We start from the raw sequence: 16,105 nt of genomic DNA on the forward strand, positions 1-16,105 counted from the left end.
AACCACTGGGAAGCTCCTGGGATTACTGGACATGTTTTACAGAAAAGGTAACTTTTAGGAATGAATCCGAATGTATTTCTTACATAAGAGCTTTGACTGCGTGTGTGTGTGTGTGTGTGTGTGTGTGTGTGTGTATCCTCTCTTACTGGGATGCTCCCATGCCCAGCAGCTTGGAGAGGGAGCAGAAGGGTAGAGTAGTGCCCACCACCAGCAGGTTGGCACGGGCTTGCTGCTGTAGCAACTTACTGATCCCGGCCCTCACAGCATGCTCACCACATGCCATGTGTTGTGCAAAGTGCTACCAATATTAACAGATGTAACCCTCAGAACAACCCAGAAGCCCCTTTACCAATTCTCATTTTATTGATGAGGAAATCTGGGATTCAGGAAAGTGAGGTGATGTGCCCCAAACGACAGCACGGCTGGTGGCAAAGCCAACATTTGAACTCAGGCCATCGGATTTCAGAGTCTAGGCTTACGAACAGCCCCTTCCAGCCACGGCAAAGGAAGGCAGGGCAGAGTGCTGAGCAGTTTGTCTTCCTTTCAGAGTCTCTAAATGTAAAAACACTTCAGTGCTGGCACATAGTAAGTGCTCACTAAAGTATAATAATTGCTGTTATTTTTATTAACACCAAGGATCCTGGCAGGCTACAACCCTCTTGAGTGGCCATGTTCTGTAGGAGGCAGAAGATGCAAGTTGGGGGAGAAATTGATTTATATCAGATGCCAAACCATCAAAAATAACTGGCAGGAGGGAAGAAATCAGACAGAGTGTGTGAGTGTCTTTATTTCTCTTGATTTGTTGTCACACTGTTACAGTTAAAGAGTGGAAATTTAGCAAGAAAAAGAGCACAAGTGGCCCACATTCTTCTAGATTCACATTCTTTTCACTTATTGAAAGAGGGAAAAAAATTGGACCAAATGTTAAAAACATGGAAAAAAAAATCAAAAGGCAAGAAATATGGAGAGGAAAAAAATCAGACTGGCAGCTATGTGGAAATTGAAAAATGCAAATGACATGGAGCTTGTTTCAATTATCTGACGCCCCCATGCTGGAATTGATTACTGCTGTTGGGAGGAGAAAAAGGGACGAGAGAATTCTGCAAATGAGATCCTCAAAACTTTGGTGAGAAATTCAATCCCAGACACGAAAGTGCTAGAGGGGCAGGTTGAGAGGTGAAGAATGTGAGAATTCCCTTGTGAGGGGAGCTGGCAAGAATTCCTTCCTCTAGGGTTGATGTCCCTGTAGTAACAAGGATTTACCTCCAGGGGGCATCCAACTTCCTGCACCAGAAAGATGCGGCTCCAGGGTCCGCGGTGGGAAAGGGAGAGGCCCTGGTAGACTTGGAACCCCGAAGGCAGGGCAGCTCTGGCTGCCTCAGCAATGCTCTGTCTATTCAGAAAGGTCTTGAGTAAGGTCTTCTGAAGTCAAAACCAAACCACCAAAGAGAAACGGTACACAAGAAAAAGAAAGCGGCCATGGGCAGAAGAGAGCCGCACTTTTCAAATCAGTCATTCCAGAAGGAAATTTGTGGTCAGGAATGGCTGCCCATGAGAACTGCTTTTCTGGGAAAGACAGAAAATGTCTCATTAAGGAGGAAATGAAGGTGACCCCCTAAATAAGAAGTCAACAAACTTTATTTTGTCAAGGGAAGGTTAGTAAATATTTTAGGCTTTGCAAAGAGTTGGGCTCTGTTGCAACAATACTGGCATAATGTGAGATTAGCCGTAGACAATGAGTAAGCCAATGACCACGACTGTGTTCCAATAAGTTTATTTACGGACACTAAAATTTGAATTTCACTGTGAAGTGAATAGAAAGACAAGCCACAGACTGGAAGAAGATATTTGCAAAAAGCGTCTGATACGCAAAATATACAAAGAATTCTTAAAACTCAACAATGAGAAAATAAACAACCCAATGAGAAAATGAGCAGCAGATCTGGACAGACACCTCACCAAAGAAGACACACAGATGGCACGTAAGCGTGTGAAAAGATGCTCAACATCATAAGTCATTAGGGAACTGCACATTAAAACAACGAGTACCACTGCACACCACCTAGAAATGCTAAAATCCAAAACGCTGACAACATCAAATGCTGACAAAGACGTGGAGTCACAGGAACTCTCACACATTGCTGGTGGGAATGCAAAATGGTACAGCTACTTTGGAAGACTGGTTGCTGCTGCTGCTAAGTCGCCTCAGTCATGTCTGACTCTGTGCAACCCCATAGACGGCAGCCGACCAGGCTCCCCCGTCCCTGGGATTCTCCAGGCAAGAACCCTGGAGTGGGTTGCCATTTTCTTCTCCAATGCGTGAAAGTGAAAAGTGAAAGTGAAGTCACTGAGTCGTGTCCAACTCTCACCGACCCCATGGACTGCAGCCTACCAGGCTCCTCTGTCCATGGAATTTTCCAGGCAAGAGTACTGGAGTGGGGTGCCATTGCCTTCTCCTGGAAGACTGGTAGTTTCTAGCAAAACCAAACATACCGTACCATCCAGCAATCACACTCCTTGGTATTTATCCAAATGACTTGAACATTTACATCCACGCAAACGGGCATGCAAATGTTTATAACAACCTTATTCTTATTTGCCAAAACTTGAAAATGACCAAGATGACCTTCAGTAGGTGAAGGGGTAAACAAGCTGTGGTCCATCCAGACAGTGGTGTGTCACTGAGCGATAAAAAGAGATGAGCTAACAGGCCATGAATATACACAAAGGACACTCAAAGGTGTGTTACCAAATGAAAGGGGCCAATCTGAAAAGGCTCCGTACTGCATAATTCCAACTGATTGATGTTCTAGAAAAGGCAAAACTATGCAGACGGTACAAAAGCCAGGAGATGCCACAAACTGGGAAGGAGGAGGAAGGATGGATAAGTGAAGGCTAGGCATATGTGCAGAGGATTTTTAGGGCAGTGAAGCTATGCTGTGTGATACTGTAATGGTGGATACATGTCTTTATATATTTGCCAAAATCCATAAAATATACACCATGAGGCGTGCCTGTGTGTTTGTGCCCGGTCATGTCCGACTCTTTGCAACCCCGTGGACTATAGCTCACCAGGCTCCTCTGTCCATGGGATTTCCCAGGCAAGACTACTGAAGTGGGTTGCCATTTCCTTCTCCAAGGAATCTTCCCAAGGAGTGAACACTAATGTGAACTATAGACTTTAGTTCATAATAATGTACCAACATTGGCTTATCCATTGTAACAAATGTACTTCATTAATGCAAGATGATCGAAGGCAACGGAGTGGTAGCAGTAGTGGGTATGTGGAAGCTCTGTACATTCGGCTCTTTATTTTCTGTAAACTTAAAACTAGTAAAAAACAAAAACAAAATAAAGCCTATTAAAAAAAGAAAGGAAAATATTTTCGATTTCATATATTTTCATGTGTCAAAATATTCTTTTTTTGATAGTGTAAAAAGCACTTCTAGCTTGTTCATACAAAAATAAGATCGTACAAAAATAGGTGGATTTGGCGGATTTGGCCAGCAGGTATTTTGCCAGCCCCTAACGCTGTGTGTAAGCATTTTGATAAAGGTGAGTCTCCTCTGAGAGCTGAGGTGGGGACGGGAGGAGAGACAGAGGGCAGGGGGAGCTGCTCCTAGACAACCTACTTTATGCATGTTATTCCTGCCACAGTCATGGCCAACCCTCAGACTGGGAATCACTTACACACACACACACACACACACACACACACACACACACACACACCCACGAGGCTTTTGCTGACTCACAGTGACCGTGGGAGGCTGGGAGTAGAGTGGCCTAAAGCAGGGATCCCCAAGGCATGTGGCCTGGGTTTCAACTCCAGCCCGCCACTTGCTGGCTCTGTGGCCTCACACTGGTGACTCAGCCCCTTTGTGCAGTGTTTGCTCATCTGCAGAACACAGATGATAGAGCTCAGATCTATTAAACAAGGTGGTTGTGCATATCACATGGTCCATACACGGTTATAGTATCTCTGTCCCCTAGCCCAGTCTTGGCACATATGCAAATATTTTGGGAAGGAAAGGAGAAGAAGAGAGGAAACTATACCAGTCAGCTGTGAACACAACAATGCTGCATAACAACCACCTCCAAACTCAGTGGCTTAAAACCGAAGTCCTTTATTCTCGTACATGTGGTCAGCAAGTCAGCTGCAACTTGGCTGGGCTGGGCTGCACCCCTGACCCCAGGCTCCCTTTTGTCCAGTTTGCAGGTTGGGTTCAGATCTGCTCCATCTCTCTCTCGTTTTCTCTGGGCCAGTGGCCACTTGGTGTGGGTGGCCTGCTCTCCATGTCTCATCCTGGTGCCCAAGGGAAAAGGAAGCAGCTCTTTGGGGCATGCCATCTTGTAGCAATCAGTGGAGCATAAGAAGACAGGCCCAGTGCAGAAGCCCAGGGCAAGGGTGTGAACATGTCACACCCCCTAGTGTCAAGTCGCGTCCATTGACCAGAACAAGACTTGTGGCCAGGCCCAAAGTCATGTTTCCCTGTAGGTGACAGAAAGCCAAGATTCCATATTCCAGGGTTGACATTGTGTGTGAGCCTGAAGGCCTGGATTTCCACAGGTTCAGCAGTTTCATTTTATCTTGAATTTTGCCTAGCAGAAATTTCCTAAGACCCAGTCCAAGAGGCCATGCCAAGCTGCTAGACTTCTCATCACAGGAGGAAAAGAAATTCAGGTTTGTGCCTGAGACAGGACTGAGCTGGTTGTTCTATAATTTGCACTGAGCAAGAAGGAGGGTGTGGCTTTCTGAAGCCAAGAAATAAAGCCCTGGGCAGGGCAGGAAGGGTCAGATGAAAAGGACAGAGGTGACTGCAAAGCACAGGCAGGATACCTAAATGTCCACCAGAGTCCAGACTCTCTACTTTATTTTGCATTAAAAAATGACTTCTAAGGACTTCCCTGGTGATGCAGTGGTTAAGAAGCCCCCTTCCAAGGCAGGGGATGTAGGTTTGATCCCTGGTTGAGGAACTAAGATCCCGCATTCTGCAGAGCAACTAGGCCTGTGCATTACTGAGGCTGAGACCCACAACCAAAGGCTGTGCCCTGCAACGGAAGACCCCACATGATGCAGCTAAGACCCGATGCCCACAAACAGATGAACAAAAGAAATAAAAATGACTTTGACAGGACTTTCTGACCTCAAAAGCAGCACCTCATCTCTGGAGAAAAGTTAGAAAAGGCTGGTAAGCAAATAGAAGCAAGAAAATAAAAATGTACCTACAATCCTATCAACCAACAATACCACTCTCCACACTGGCTCAGTGTCCATTTGGTCTTTTTCCTGTGAGTGCAATATATTCATATGTTCATTCATAAAAATGGAATCACACACTGCATCCTCCGTGTAACCTTTCCTTTCTTCATGTAGCAGTATATAACCAAAGTCCGTTCACGTCAGCAGTCTATAGTCCTGTTTTAATGGCTATATAATATTCCATCATATGAATTGTCAAAAGTTTGAAGAAAATAGAAGCAAAACCAGTGAATCACCAAAGTAGCAATTATTAAAAGTTTATTGTACACACACCAAACAGATAGTTTGCAAACTGGGAGTACTCAAATCGAAACATGAAATGAGGTTCAGAGAAGCATTGCTATCAGGCAGTTTATACAGTGTGGAGGCAGCGACTGTTTGTTCTTCAAGGTGATTGGTTAAAAATTAGAGTTTTCTTAAATGAAAGGGGATTGGTTAGCAGTTAGCTCATTTCAATTTGGGGGAACAATTTAAGTTTCAAGTATGATTTTTAGAGGAATAAGCAAGAAGTGACCCAGGGCAAGTTCACCTCATTTGTCTTGCAAAATAAGCTAAATTAAGCTTTGCTTGTGTGACTAAACTGGTTTTGTCTGCTCAGGGAATTTTCAAGTCTGATCTCTGTGTGTGTTTTCTTTGAACAAAGCATATAATTGCCTTAATTATCAGCCCCTGACTATTGAATTTTTAGGCTTTTTCTCCGATTTTCATTATTCTAACCACTGTGATGAACATCCTTTTGACTAAGTAGTAACCCACATTCTCATTCAGTTACCTAAGTTACGTTTCTAAAGACAGAGTTACCTGATCAAAGGACACGCATGTTTTTAAGGCTTTGATGTACATTGCTTAATTAATGCCAAGAAAAGTAGTCGTAAATTACACCTCAGGGAGGGATATTTAAGGGGACCATGCTGATCTTTATAACGCAAGATCTAGAACAAAGCTTTGCACATAGCAGGAGCTTAATAAATATGCATGGATTGTAATTTGAGCATAATCAATTCAGACTCTCCCAAACACTCTCTCTGTAGCTCTCCTGCTATATTCTGTTAGCTCCCAGAGATAGAGCGAAGATATAATAATGAGAGCAAGGGAAGAGGTCATGGAACGGAAGAGGAGCAGCATCGCAGGGGAGTGGCGGCCGTTGCACACAGCACTCTCACTGAAATGCAGGTCTTAGTGGCCCAGTTATGAACGTGTCTGTTCCAACATGCATCAGAGTCTAAATTATTTAAAACAGCCTCATGTAACTATGCTGGGCAAAAATGATGCACGTAAGAGTACCGAACTCAGAGGTTAAAGACCATGCAGTGAACCACTGCAGCATCCAACCTGGGAATAAGCATCATAGGATTTCCACTCAAAAATACACTCTCCCTCCAATAGCCAACATAACCAGCCTACCGAAAGCACTTCACAGAAGAGTGGGTGCAAAGAAAGGAGCCCCAATACAATCTGCGCTCACCCCAAAGCTTTGATTTCTCGTTTTTAGACTCTTTTCTTTTTCTTTCCTTTTTTTTTTTTAACAAATTCTCCAACTAGAGGTTCGTTTTGACAGAAGACGATAATCACTGAGAAATGAAAAGAGGTTTGGTTCAGCCTTTCAATAATTTCTGTGTTAAGCCTCACAAATGAAAGTCATATTAAAGTGGATTTATACGAACCCTGACATCAAAGAGAGGAGAACGAAGGAGAAAAAAATGTATTAAAACATGCAAAAATAATCTTTCTGTAAAACCTGACGTTTATGAACATAGCTCACAGAAATACCTTAAAATTAATCTGTGGATTACAGCAATTTGAAATGTATGGGAAGAATACAAGGATGAAGAGGAGAGGAAAGCAAACAAAATGAAGTGTATTGACATTCTGAAGTCTCTTTTCATTTAGCAACAAATATTTCCAAAGAACACAAGGCTCACTCAGTTATTAACCATTCTTTTTTTTTTTTTTACAAGCTACATGCAATTTCAATCATACACAATAATATAAAAAATCCTCTCTAGGATTACCTGCACAAAATTGCCAAGAAAAGAATTATAAGATCATACAACAATTTCAAAGCTGAATGACAAATGCGTGCACCTAGCAGCAGATAAAAATGAAGGAGAAGGTGGGAATGATGAAGTTTCCAATTTCCCCACAAGGACTTGATGTTAATTTCAATTCACTTATGTGCCGCTTTGTAAAGGATTATTAAAGAAAACAGATAACCTGATGTTTTGATGACATGAAGGGAGAGGGAAATGATTTCCTGGAGGGATTGTCACTTAGAAGCGGGGTGAGCTTCTCAGTCGCTCGGAGCCTCTGCTTCTCAGTCACTGTGGTTTCAACAGAAAGATTAACCTGAGGATTTCAAGAGACAAATGAATGCAAGTGCTAGGCACAGGATGGGGACTCTTATTGACATGAGCATAGCAAAAATTTATTCTTAAAGTGCCTGTAACAAAGACCATCAGTAAGTCTAAAATAATATATGTTTCTAAACCTCAAAAACTTATTCTTAAAGTGCCTGTAACAAAGACCATCAGTAAGCCTAAAATAATATATGTTTCTAAACCTCCTTTTAATTCTTTGATGTCTACAGCACTCCTCTGCTGCTGCTAAGTCGCTTCAGTCGTGTCCGACCACCAAGCTCCCCCGTCCCTGGGATTCTCCAGGCAAGAACACTGGAGTGGGTTGCCATTTCCTGCTCCAATGCATGAAAGTGAAAGTGAAGTCGTTCAGTCGTGTCTGAATCTTAGCGACCCTATGGACTGCAGCCTACCAGGCTCCTCTGTCCATGGAATTTTCTAGGTAAGAGTACTGGAGTGGGTTGCCATTGCACCATCAGTAATAAATCCTGCTCAGAGTATTCGAAAATGGAAGATATCGACAAATAACAGTAATTTTTATTGAACATGTAACCACACTCCAGTCACTTGCTTTACATTATCTTGAATAAGCTTCTTAACGGCCCTACAGGATAGGTACTATTATTCACCTTATGTTGCCAATGGAAAATATTCGGGTCTATAGAAGTTTAGCAGTTTTCCTAGTGACTGAAAGAGGCAGAGGGGTTAAGAGAATGGGAGCTGGAGCCAGGCTGCTTCTGTTTGTGCAGTGAGGGGAATAAGAAGAGGTGGGGGTGTATGTAAGCGTTTTCCAGGGAAACAGAACCAATAGCGCTTATATCCTAAATGTGTATGTGTGTGTGTATACACACATGTACATATATGTGCATATATGTTGTATGTGCACACATATATATACGTGCAATGTGCATGCATATATGTGTGCATGAGTGTGTATATATGGAGAGAGAGAGGTTTTATTTTAAGGAATTTGCTCATGTGACTGTGGGGGCTGAAAAATGCAACATTTGCAGGATTGGCTGGCAGGCTGGAAATTTGAAGGAGCTGATGTTTCTGTCTTAAGTCAAAGGGCAATCCAGAGGCAGAATTCTTTCCTCTTTGGGGGACATCAATCTTTTTTCTTAAGGCCTTCATCTGATTACATGAAGACCACCCACATTACAGAGGGGAATCAGCTTTAATCAGTCTCCTGACTTGAGTAGTAATCATATCTAAAAAATTACCTTCCCAGCAACAAGCAACTGGGTATTAGAGTCTAGCTTAAGCTCACACATAAAATTTACCGCCGCAGGTGGTGAGACTATTACCCCTCTCGTCAGGTCTGTGCGTGTGCATGCTAAATCGCTTCAGTTGAGTCTGACTCTTTGCCACCCTATGGACTGTAGCCCCCCAGGCTCCTCTGTCCATGGGATTCTCCAGGCAAGAATACTGGGGTGGGTTGCTGTGCCCTTCTCCAGGGGACCTTCCTGAGCCAGGGACTGAACCCGTGACTCCCGCGACTTCTGCATTGCAGGTGGATTCTTTACCTCTGAGTCACCAGGGGAGACCCATCATCAGGTTTGGGCAGGATTAAATGAGATAATGCATGTACTGTACTGGTATGTCGTAAGTACTCAGGACCTTTAGTTCGTATGGACAGAGCCTGGCATGGAGAAAGCAGTTCATAGATGTTAGCTGTTGTTATTAAGTGGTAGAATCATATTGAACCTAGGTCATTTGCCTCCAGAGCTCATCGTCAAGCTCTCACCCAGAGTGATCTGCTAGTCCCCAGACAGATATAGCTACCAGGGACTTGCCATATGGCCAGTGTGACTAAAATTTTAATTGAAAAACTAAAGCAGGAAAAAATTTAAAATATGAAAGTGACCTGGGTTCCAGAACATACTGGATTCAATACAATATTCCACCAACACGCAGTTACTTTTGTTTGCTCTTTTATTTTTCTTAAATGTGGCTACTAGAAGTATTTAAATGACCCATATGCCTTGCATTATATTTTTATTGGGCAATACGGGTCTAAAGTTCATGCTCTCCTAGTAACACACTGGCCTCTCCTGTGTACCTAAGTCCTACACAGGACAGGCTAAGCAGACCAAACCCTGCCTGTGTGTGTCTGTTAGTCGCTCAGTCGTGTCTGACTCTTTGGGACCCCATGGACTGTGGCCCACCAGGCTCCTCTGTCCATGGGATTCTCCAGGCAAGAATCCTGGGTGGGTAGCCATTCCCTTCTCCAGGTGATCTTCCCGACCCAGGGATCGAACCCAGGTCTCCTGCACTGCAGGCAGATTCTCTACTGTTTGAACCACCAGGGAAGCACTAACCGCTACATCAGCACACCTTAATTTCAGCGAGGCTGCCCAAATTCTTCCTTAAAAATTTTTAACAGCAGCAACAATCATAAAGGAAAAAAATTGGGGTTTTGTTTCAATTAAGAGGTTTGCTCATTAGAAGACACTGTTAAGAGAGTGAAAAGGCAAACGATACATTTGGAAGATATCTGCAATTCATATACCTGACAATGAAATATTATTGTATTTGTTATATATCCAGGATTTATAACAAATTCCTGCACATCAGTAAAAGAAAGAAATATAACACAAGAGAAAGATGTGTGAGAGATCTGAATAGGTATTTTAAAAAGAGGGTGGCAAATGACCAGAAAACTCATGAAATGCAAAGTCAACAATAATGGTTAAAAAGAAAGTGGCAGAAGACTCCAAATGCTGACCAAAATATGGAGCTAATATTCTAACACACTGCGGATGAGCTATAAATGAATATAACCATGTTGGAGGATTACTTTTTTCTTATCCGTGTTTTCCAATTTTCCAACCAAGAGCGAGATGCTTTCTTCATCCCCACCAAAGAAAAAGCTGTAAAATTGATCTTTAACTTAAAAAAACAGCTTTTCAAACTATATAAAATAATGAGGCAGGGAGAAGAGAGCCTTGAGCTCTGGCGCGCTGGAAGGAATTGTCACCAGTTAATTGAGCCGCAGGGAGACTAAGCGTTTCATAGATGACAAAACACGGGACCTGATCTTTTTAAAGCAGACCCCGTGGGCTCCCAGCAAACTGCAGGACATTCTTTGAGGCCAGGAACCAGAGGGGCCCTGCCAGGGGCTTTGGTGGAGGCAGCGGGGAGTGGCCTGGGTTGTTACTTTCCCATTAAGCCATAAAATAATTCTCTTTGGGAAAAAAATATGTCTGTAATAAATGCCCCATGGAATTGGACCCAATCACTGAAAACTGGAAATTTGCAAAGCTTTGCTTAAGCCTTTGATATCATGGTCTGCCCCACATCTAAGAGTTAAGAGTTATTCTTGCCAGGCAGCTGTTTTTGGAGTTCCTTGGAATGTTAAGCAGTGCGTGAGGCCCCATTCAAGCTCTTGATCAGGGGAATGGAGAGATGATCGTCGTGAACTTAAAGCTGGGGCTCTGGAATCAGCTGCTGCCTGCCTGCAGAGCCTGCTGCTTCCAAGCTCTTCTCTGCTCCATGGTTCTGTTCCCGGGGCTTCTTATCTTGGGGGCCACAGACCCCTAACGTGGTTGTGGAAGGGATTCAAGGAGTCTGTGAACCTAGATGGGGAAAAATATGTTAATGGTCACTAATTTCTGATTGAATTTTGGCACTTTCGGTTGCAAAGTTAGACCACAAAGTGTAGTAGTATTACCAACCTCTGTTGTCCTCCCTAGAAATCACAGATATTTTCATATCATATTACAGTGGTTGCAGATAGGTTGAAATTAAGTCTCTGCTCAGCTGTACTTCAATACTAGTTAGAAAACCCACTGCCAGAACTTGTTATTTAAGATAACAAAGAAGCATACATATTACTCTATCATAATTGAAAAACAGATTTTGATAACAGTGTTTCAGGATAACTATCATCTTAGGTATCAAAAACATCTAAAAGTATGATTCTGAGGTGCCAGTGGGCTTCACCAGACAGCCAAAGGGGTCCTGGCATGGCAGAGGTTAAGAACCCCTATTGTTAGGGAAACCACACTGACTGAAACCACCCACTGTCACCAGGCACCACAGCAACCATTGTGTGAGTTATTTTATGACAGAATGTCCTGGTAAGGAACATGAAACTAATAACTCACTACCAACCAGAAGCGTTTGGGAAAGGTCAAAAGGAGACACCATATGTCTGATCACCTCCCAGAATCCTTCACGCTGGCATCCATGTTGGCTGAGCCGTGTGCACACCACCATGAAGGACCCTGAGTCAGTGACTAGCCAAAGACAATCTGGAAGCTAATTCTACTACCTAAAACCCACAGTCATGTATGGATGTGAGAGCTGGACCATGAAAAGGGCTGGGCATGGAAGAATTGATACCTTTGAACTGTGGTGTTGAAGAAGACTCTTGAGAGTCCCTTGGACTGCAAGGAGATCCAACCAGTCCATCCTAAAGGAAATCAGTTCTGAATATTCATTGGAAGGACTGATGCTGAAGCTGAAGCTCCAATACTTTGGCCACCTGATGCGAAGAACCAACTCACTGGAAAAGATGGTCATGCTGGGAAAGATTGAGGGCAGGAGGAGAAGGGGATGACAGAGGATGAGATGGTTGGATGGCATCACCGACTGAATGGACATGAGTTTGAGCAAGCTCCAGGAAATGGTGAAAGGCAGGGAAGCCTTGCATGCTGCAGTCCATGGGGTAGCAAAGAGTCAGACACAACTAAGTGACTGAACAGCAACGACAACATAAAACCCGAGACTTTGAGCCACGTGGCTGAGCGGCTCTCCTGGGTCCCTTACCCTACTGCTCTCCGTGGGCTTCCCAGGTGGTGCAAGTGGTAAAGAACCCGCCTGCCAATGCAGGAGAGGGAAGAAAGGTGTGTTCAATCCCTGGGTCAGGAAGATCCCCTGGAGGAGGGCATGGCAATCCATTTTAGTATTCTTGCCATGGACAGAGGAGCCTCCCAGGCTACAGTCCATAGGGTCACAAAGAGTCAGACATGACTGAGGTGACTTAACACATACACATACACTGCTCTCTGCCTGGGCACCCCTTCCCAATAAAGCCTCTTGCTTAGTCAGCTTGTGTGTCTCCTTGGACAATTCATTTCTGACATAGACAAGAGCCCACTCTGGGCCCCTGGAAGGGGTCCCCTTGCCTGCAACACTCTCAGGACAGGAAGAGGTGAGATTGGTTAGGGCAGGAAGAACTATGTCAAAAGCAAGATGGGCTGCAGAGTCTGGGCTTTGGCTCCGATAGGAAGTTGGATATGGCAAGGAGAGGCCTGACTTGACCTGAGAGAGCCAGGCAAACCAAAGAGGTCCAGAAGAGCAAATGACCCAGAAGAGTGCGGCTCGTGGCAGCACCAGGAAGTACAACCTGAGCCCAGAGAGAAATCTCCCTGCCGGTTAGAGGACCCAGGGTCACTTTATGAAGCTCCAGCTTTGACGTGGGTTCTATTCTGCCTTCATTACTCACCTTGGACAACTTACCTAATCGCGGTGAACCTCAGTTCTCGTGGAGAACTCAACTCACCCCAACATTTCGTTAATTTAGTCACAAATGTAACATTGATTAAAGAAAGTCTTGCCTTCGGCAATTATAATTAGAGGACTTTTGGAATTATCGTAAAAATTTAGGCAGATAGTGAAATGAATTTGGTTCCGGGATCCTACAAAATGCCTCTTGAAAGCTTCCAACCTAACTCAGAGTCTCAGACAAGACATTCAAACCTGAACCAACCAAGAACTATAGAATCCCAAAATTCTTTTATTTTCAAATATTTTTCCGCTGATAAATAGTGCTAAACATATTAGACTCAGATTTTCATCATAATTAAAAATCTTGATTGTGGTAAATCTCATTATGGTTTTAATTTGCATATCCCTAATGGTTAATGATGTTGGGGTTTTTTTCATGTGCCGTCTATCTATATGTTCTATTTGGTGAAATGCCTCTTCATGTCTATTGCCCAGTTAGTAGCTGGATTTATTTTATTTTACTGTTTAGTCCAGGATCTGCATGGCTACAATCTGCTTGTTCCTCTCGGCCTTCTGACTTCAACAATTACACACACCTTCTCCACCGTCCCCAGACCTCTCAGAGACACTGTTCTCTTCTTTCAATGACCTCAACTCTTTAGCCCAGGTGAGATACACATCGTGAGAGCAGAAGCACCTCTAACTTTCAGGACCGAACGCCCCCCCCCATGGCTGCTATGGCCACTTGGTGTGAGTTAGAAAGAAGCACTCTTTCTTTAATAGGAAAAATTAAGGATTTTCAAAATTAGGATGACCTTGCAGTCAATACCCTCTGGATTTATGAAACGCAAAACCTGCTCAATGGCACAGATCCTACACTCAACATGCCTGCCCCCTTCCATCCTCCTGTTCCAGGGTTACTACTTGAGATCCATCCAGCCACTTGTTTCCTGCATACGTGCTTCTTCTCTCATCCTGCCTTACTAAGGATCTTTCTCATGAACTACTGTTAGGAAGGGGTCAATTTTTCCTTGGGTTAATCCACACCAAGTCTTTGGCTCCTCTTCATTCTCAGCAAAAATAATTAATAAATAAACAAAAAGTAATTGATACTCAATCTAAGTAAGAAATGGAAACATTTATTTGAGCCATGCTGAGGAGCATAGCCCAAGAGATGGTCTTTCAGAAAGCTCTGAGGACTCTTCCAAAGAGGCGAGTGGGGAGACCAGGATATACATGATTTTGGTGAAGGAGTACAAGCCATCAGGCCCACATCTTGGCAGAAGGTTACTGCTCTTTGTAAGGAATAGATACCACTGTTAACGGATTTAGCACTCTTCTAAGTATGGGAACATGCAAGAATCCGTGTTCATACAATTTTCTCGTGAAAATATCTAACCATCTGCAGGCCAGTTCTGCCAGTTTTCGCAGAGCACAAAAGGTCTCTTCCCAATCTTAGCCCTGAATTCCTTTCCCTGTGTTTTGCAGGTCAGTGACTGCAGTAGCTAATGACTTGATTCTTGCAGAACTTGATGGTGGGCAACACTGTTTATTTTACAAACCCCCCTCCCTGCGGTCTTAATTTTGAGCAAAGTTTTCATGACCAAGTTGTCTCTCAGCTCTAGAAATGCGCATTTCCAGGTCAGGCAAGGATTTCGTTGATAGGCCATTCTATGTGCTGTTACTGGGCTGGACTCTTCACAGTAACCCAAAGCCTCCAGATCCCCAGTGTCAGTAGTCTATCACGATCCAGGAGACAGTTCCCTCTTATTGCTTCTTCTCATGTCTAGAGTGACACCTTATAATCATTGACCTTATAGGATTATACATCTGGCCACTTGTTTCAAGCTGCCTAGTCATTATTATTTTTATCAGAGACTCAGTCACATATCTGGTGGTGCGTGAAACAAGACTATAAAGAAGGCAGAGTACAAGTTCCATACCTAGTGACATTAAAACGGTCGTAAGGAAGTAATGCTGTCTTCTAAAGAGTTACCCACTTCGCCCTAGAAGAAGAAAAATTGATCTTGATGGCTGAGCAGCTCTTTCTGCCATCAGGGAAGTCTGATTAATGCGAAACGCAAACACACAATGCACACCAGCAGGGAGAAAGATGGCCAAGGTGGACAGAAAAAAATTCATTGAAACTTGTCTTGTCTTACCTTAAAATATGAGTTTTATTTCATTGTCAGCAACATATAAACAAGTTTATGTCTCTCCAGTCTTAGAGAGAGAGAGAAGAAAAGAAAAAATTAACATCCTCCATCTAGGACCTTTCTCATTTCTTTACAGGCAAATTCTTGGATTTGGCCACCTGATGGGAAGAACTGACTCCTTGGAAAAGATCCTGATGTTGGGAAAGATTAAAGGCACGAGGAGAAGGGGACGACCGAGGATGAGATGGGTGGATGGCATCACCGACGCAATGGACATGAGTGTGAGTAAGCTGCGGGAGTTTGTGATGGACAGGGAGGCCTGGCGTGCTGTGGTCCTTGGGGTCGCAAAGAGTTGGACACGACTGAGCGACTGAACTGAACTGAGCCTCTTGGAAGGTCTGTCTGTGTTGTCTCTATCTTCTCACCACCACCCTCACGTACTCACTCCAAACTGGCCTCCTCCCACCATTCCAATGAACTTGCTCTAGCTAAATGCCTAGTTACAGTGTCTCTCAGCTTTCATCTCACTAGATTTCTCCAGAAAATTGATCCAGTCTACCACATTTCTTTAAAGTGCTCTTCTCTTGCCTTCTGCAATGTCATACTCTCCTTGGTCTTTCTCCTAAGACTACATGATCTTTCTCTTCTTCTCCTTTAAATAGAGAAGCTCTTGGGAGCCATGATGGGACTCTTTCTCAAACAGTATTCTCACCATCAAGCAATCTCTTCCACGCACCTACTCCATCCTTCTCCCCAAACCCAAGATGAAGAGTTCCAGCTCAGGTCTCTTATCGAGGGGACCCAAACAGGCACATCCCATGACTGTTGATGTTCTGCTCTAGAGGGTCCCACAGGCTCAAGGGTCCCAAACCAAACTA

Source organism: Budorcas taxicolor, chromosome 15 (genome assembly GCF_023091745.1).
Source record: "Budorcas taxicolor isolate Tak-1 chromosome 15, Takin1.1, whole genome shotgun sequence".
In the NCBI taxonomy this organism is placed as follows: domain Eukaryota; kingdom Metazoa; phylum Chordata; class Mammalia; order Artiodactyla; family Bovidae; genus Budorcas; species Budorcas taxicolor.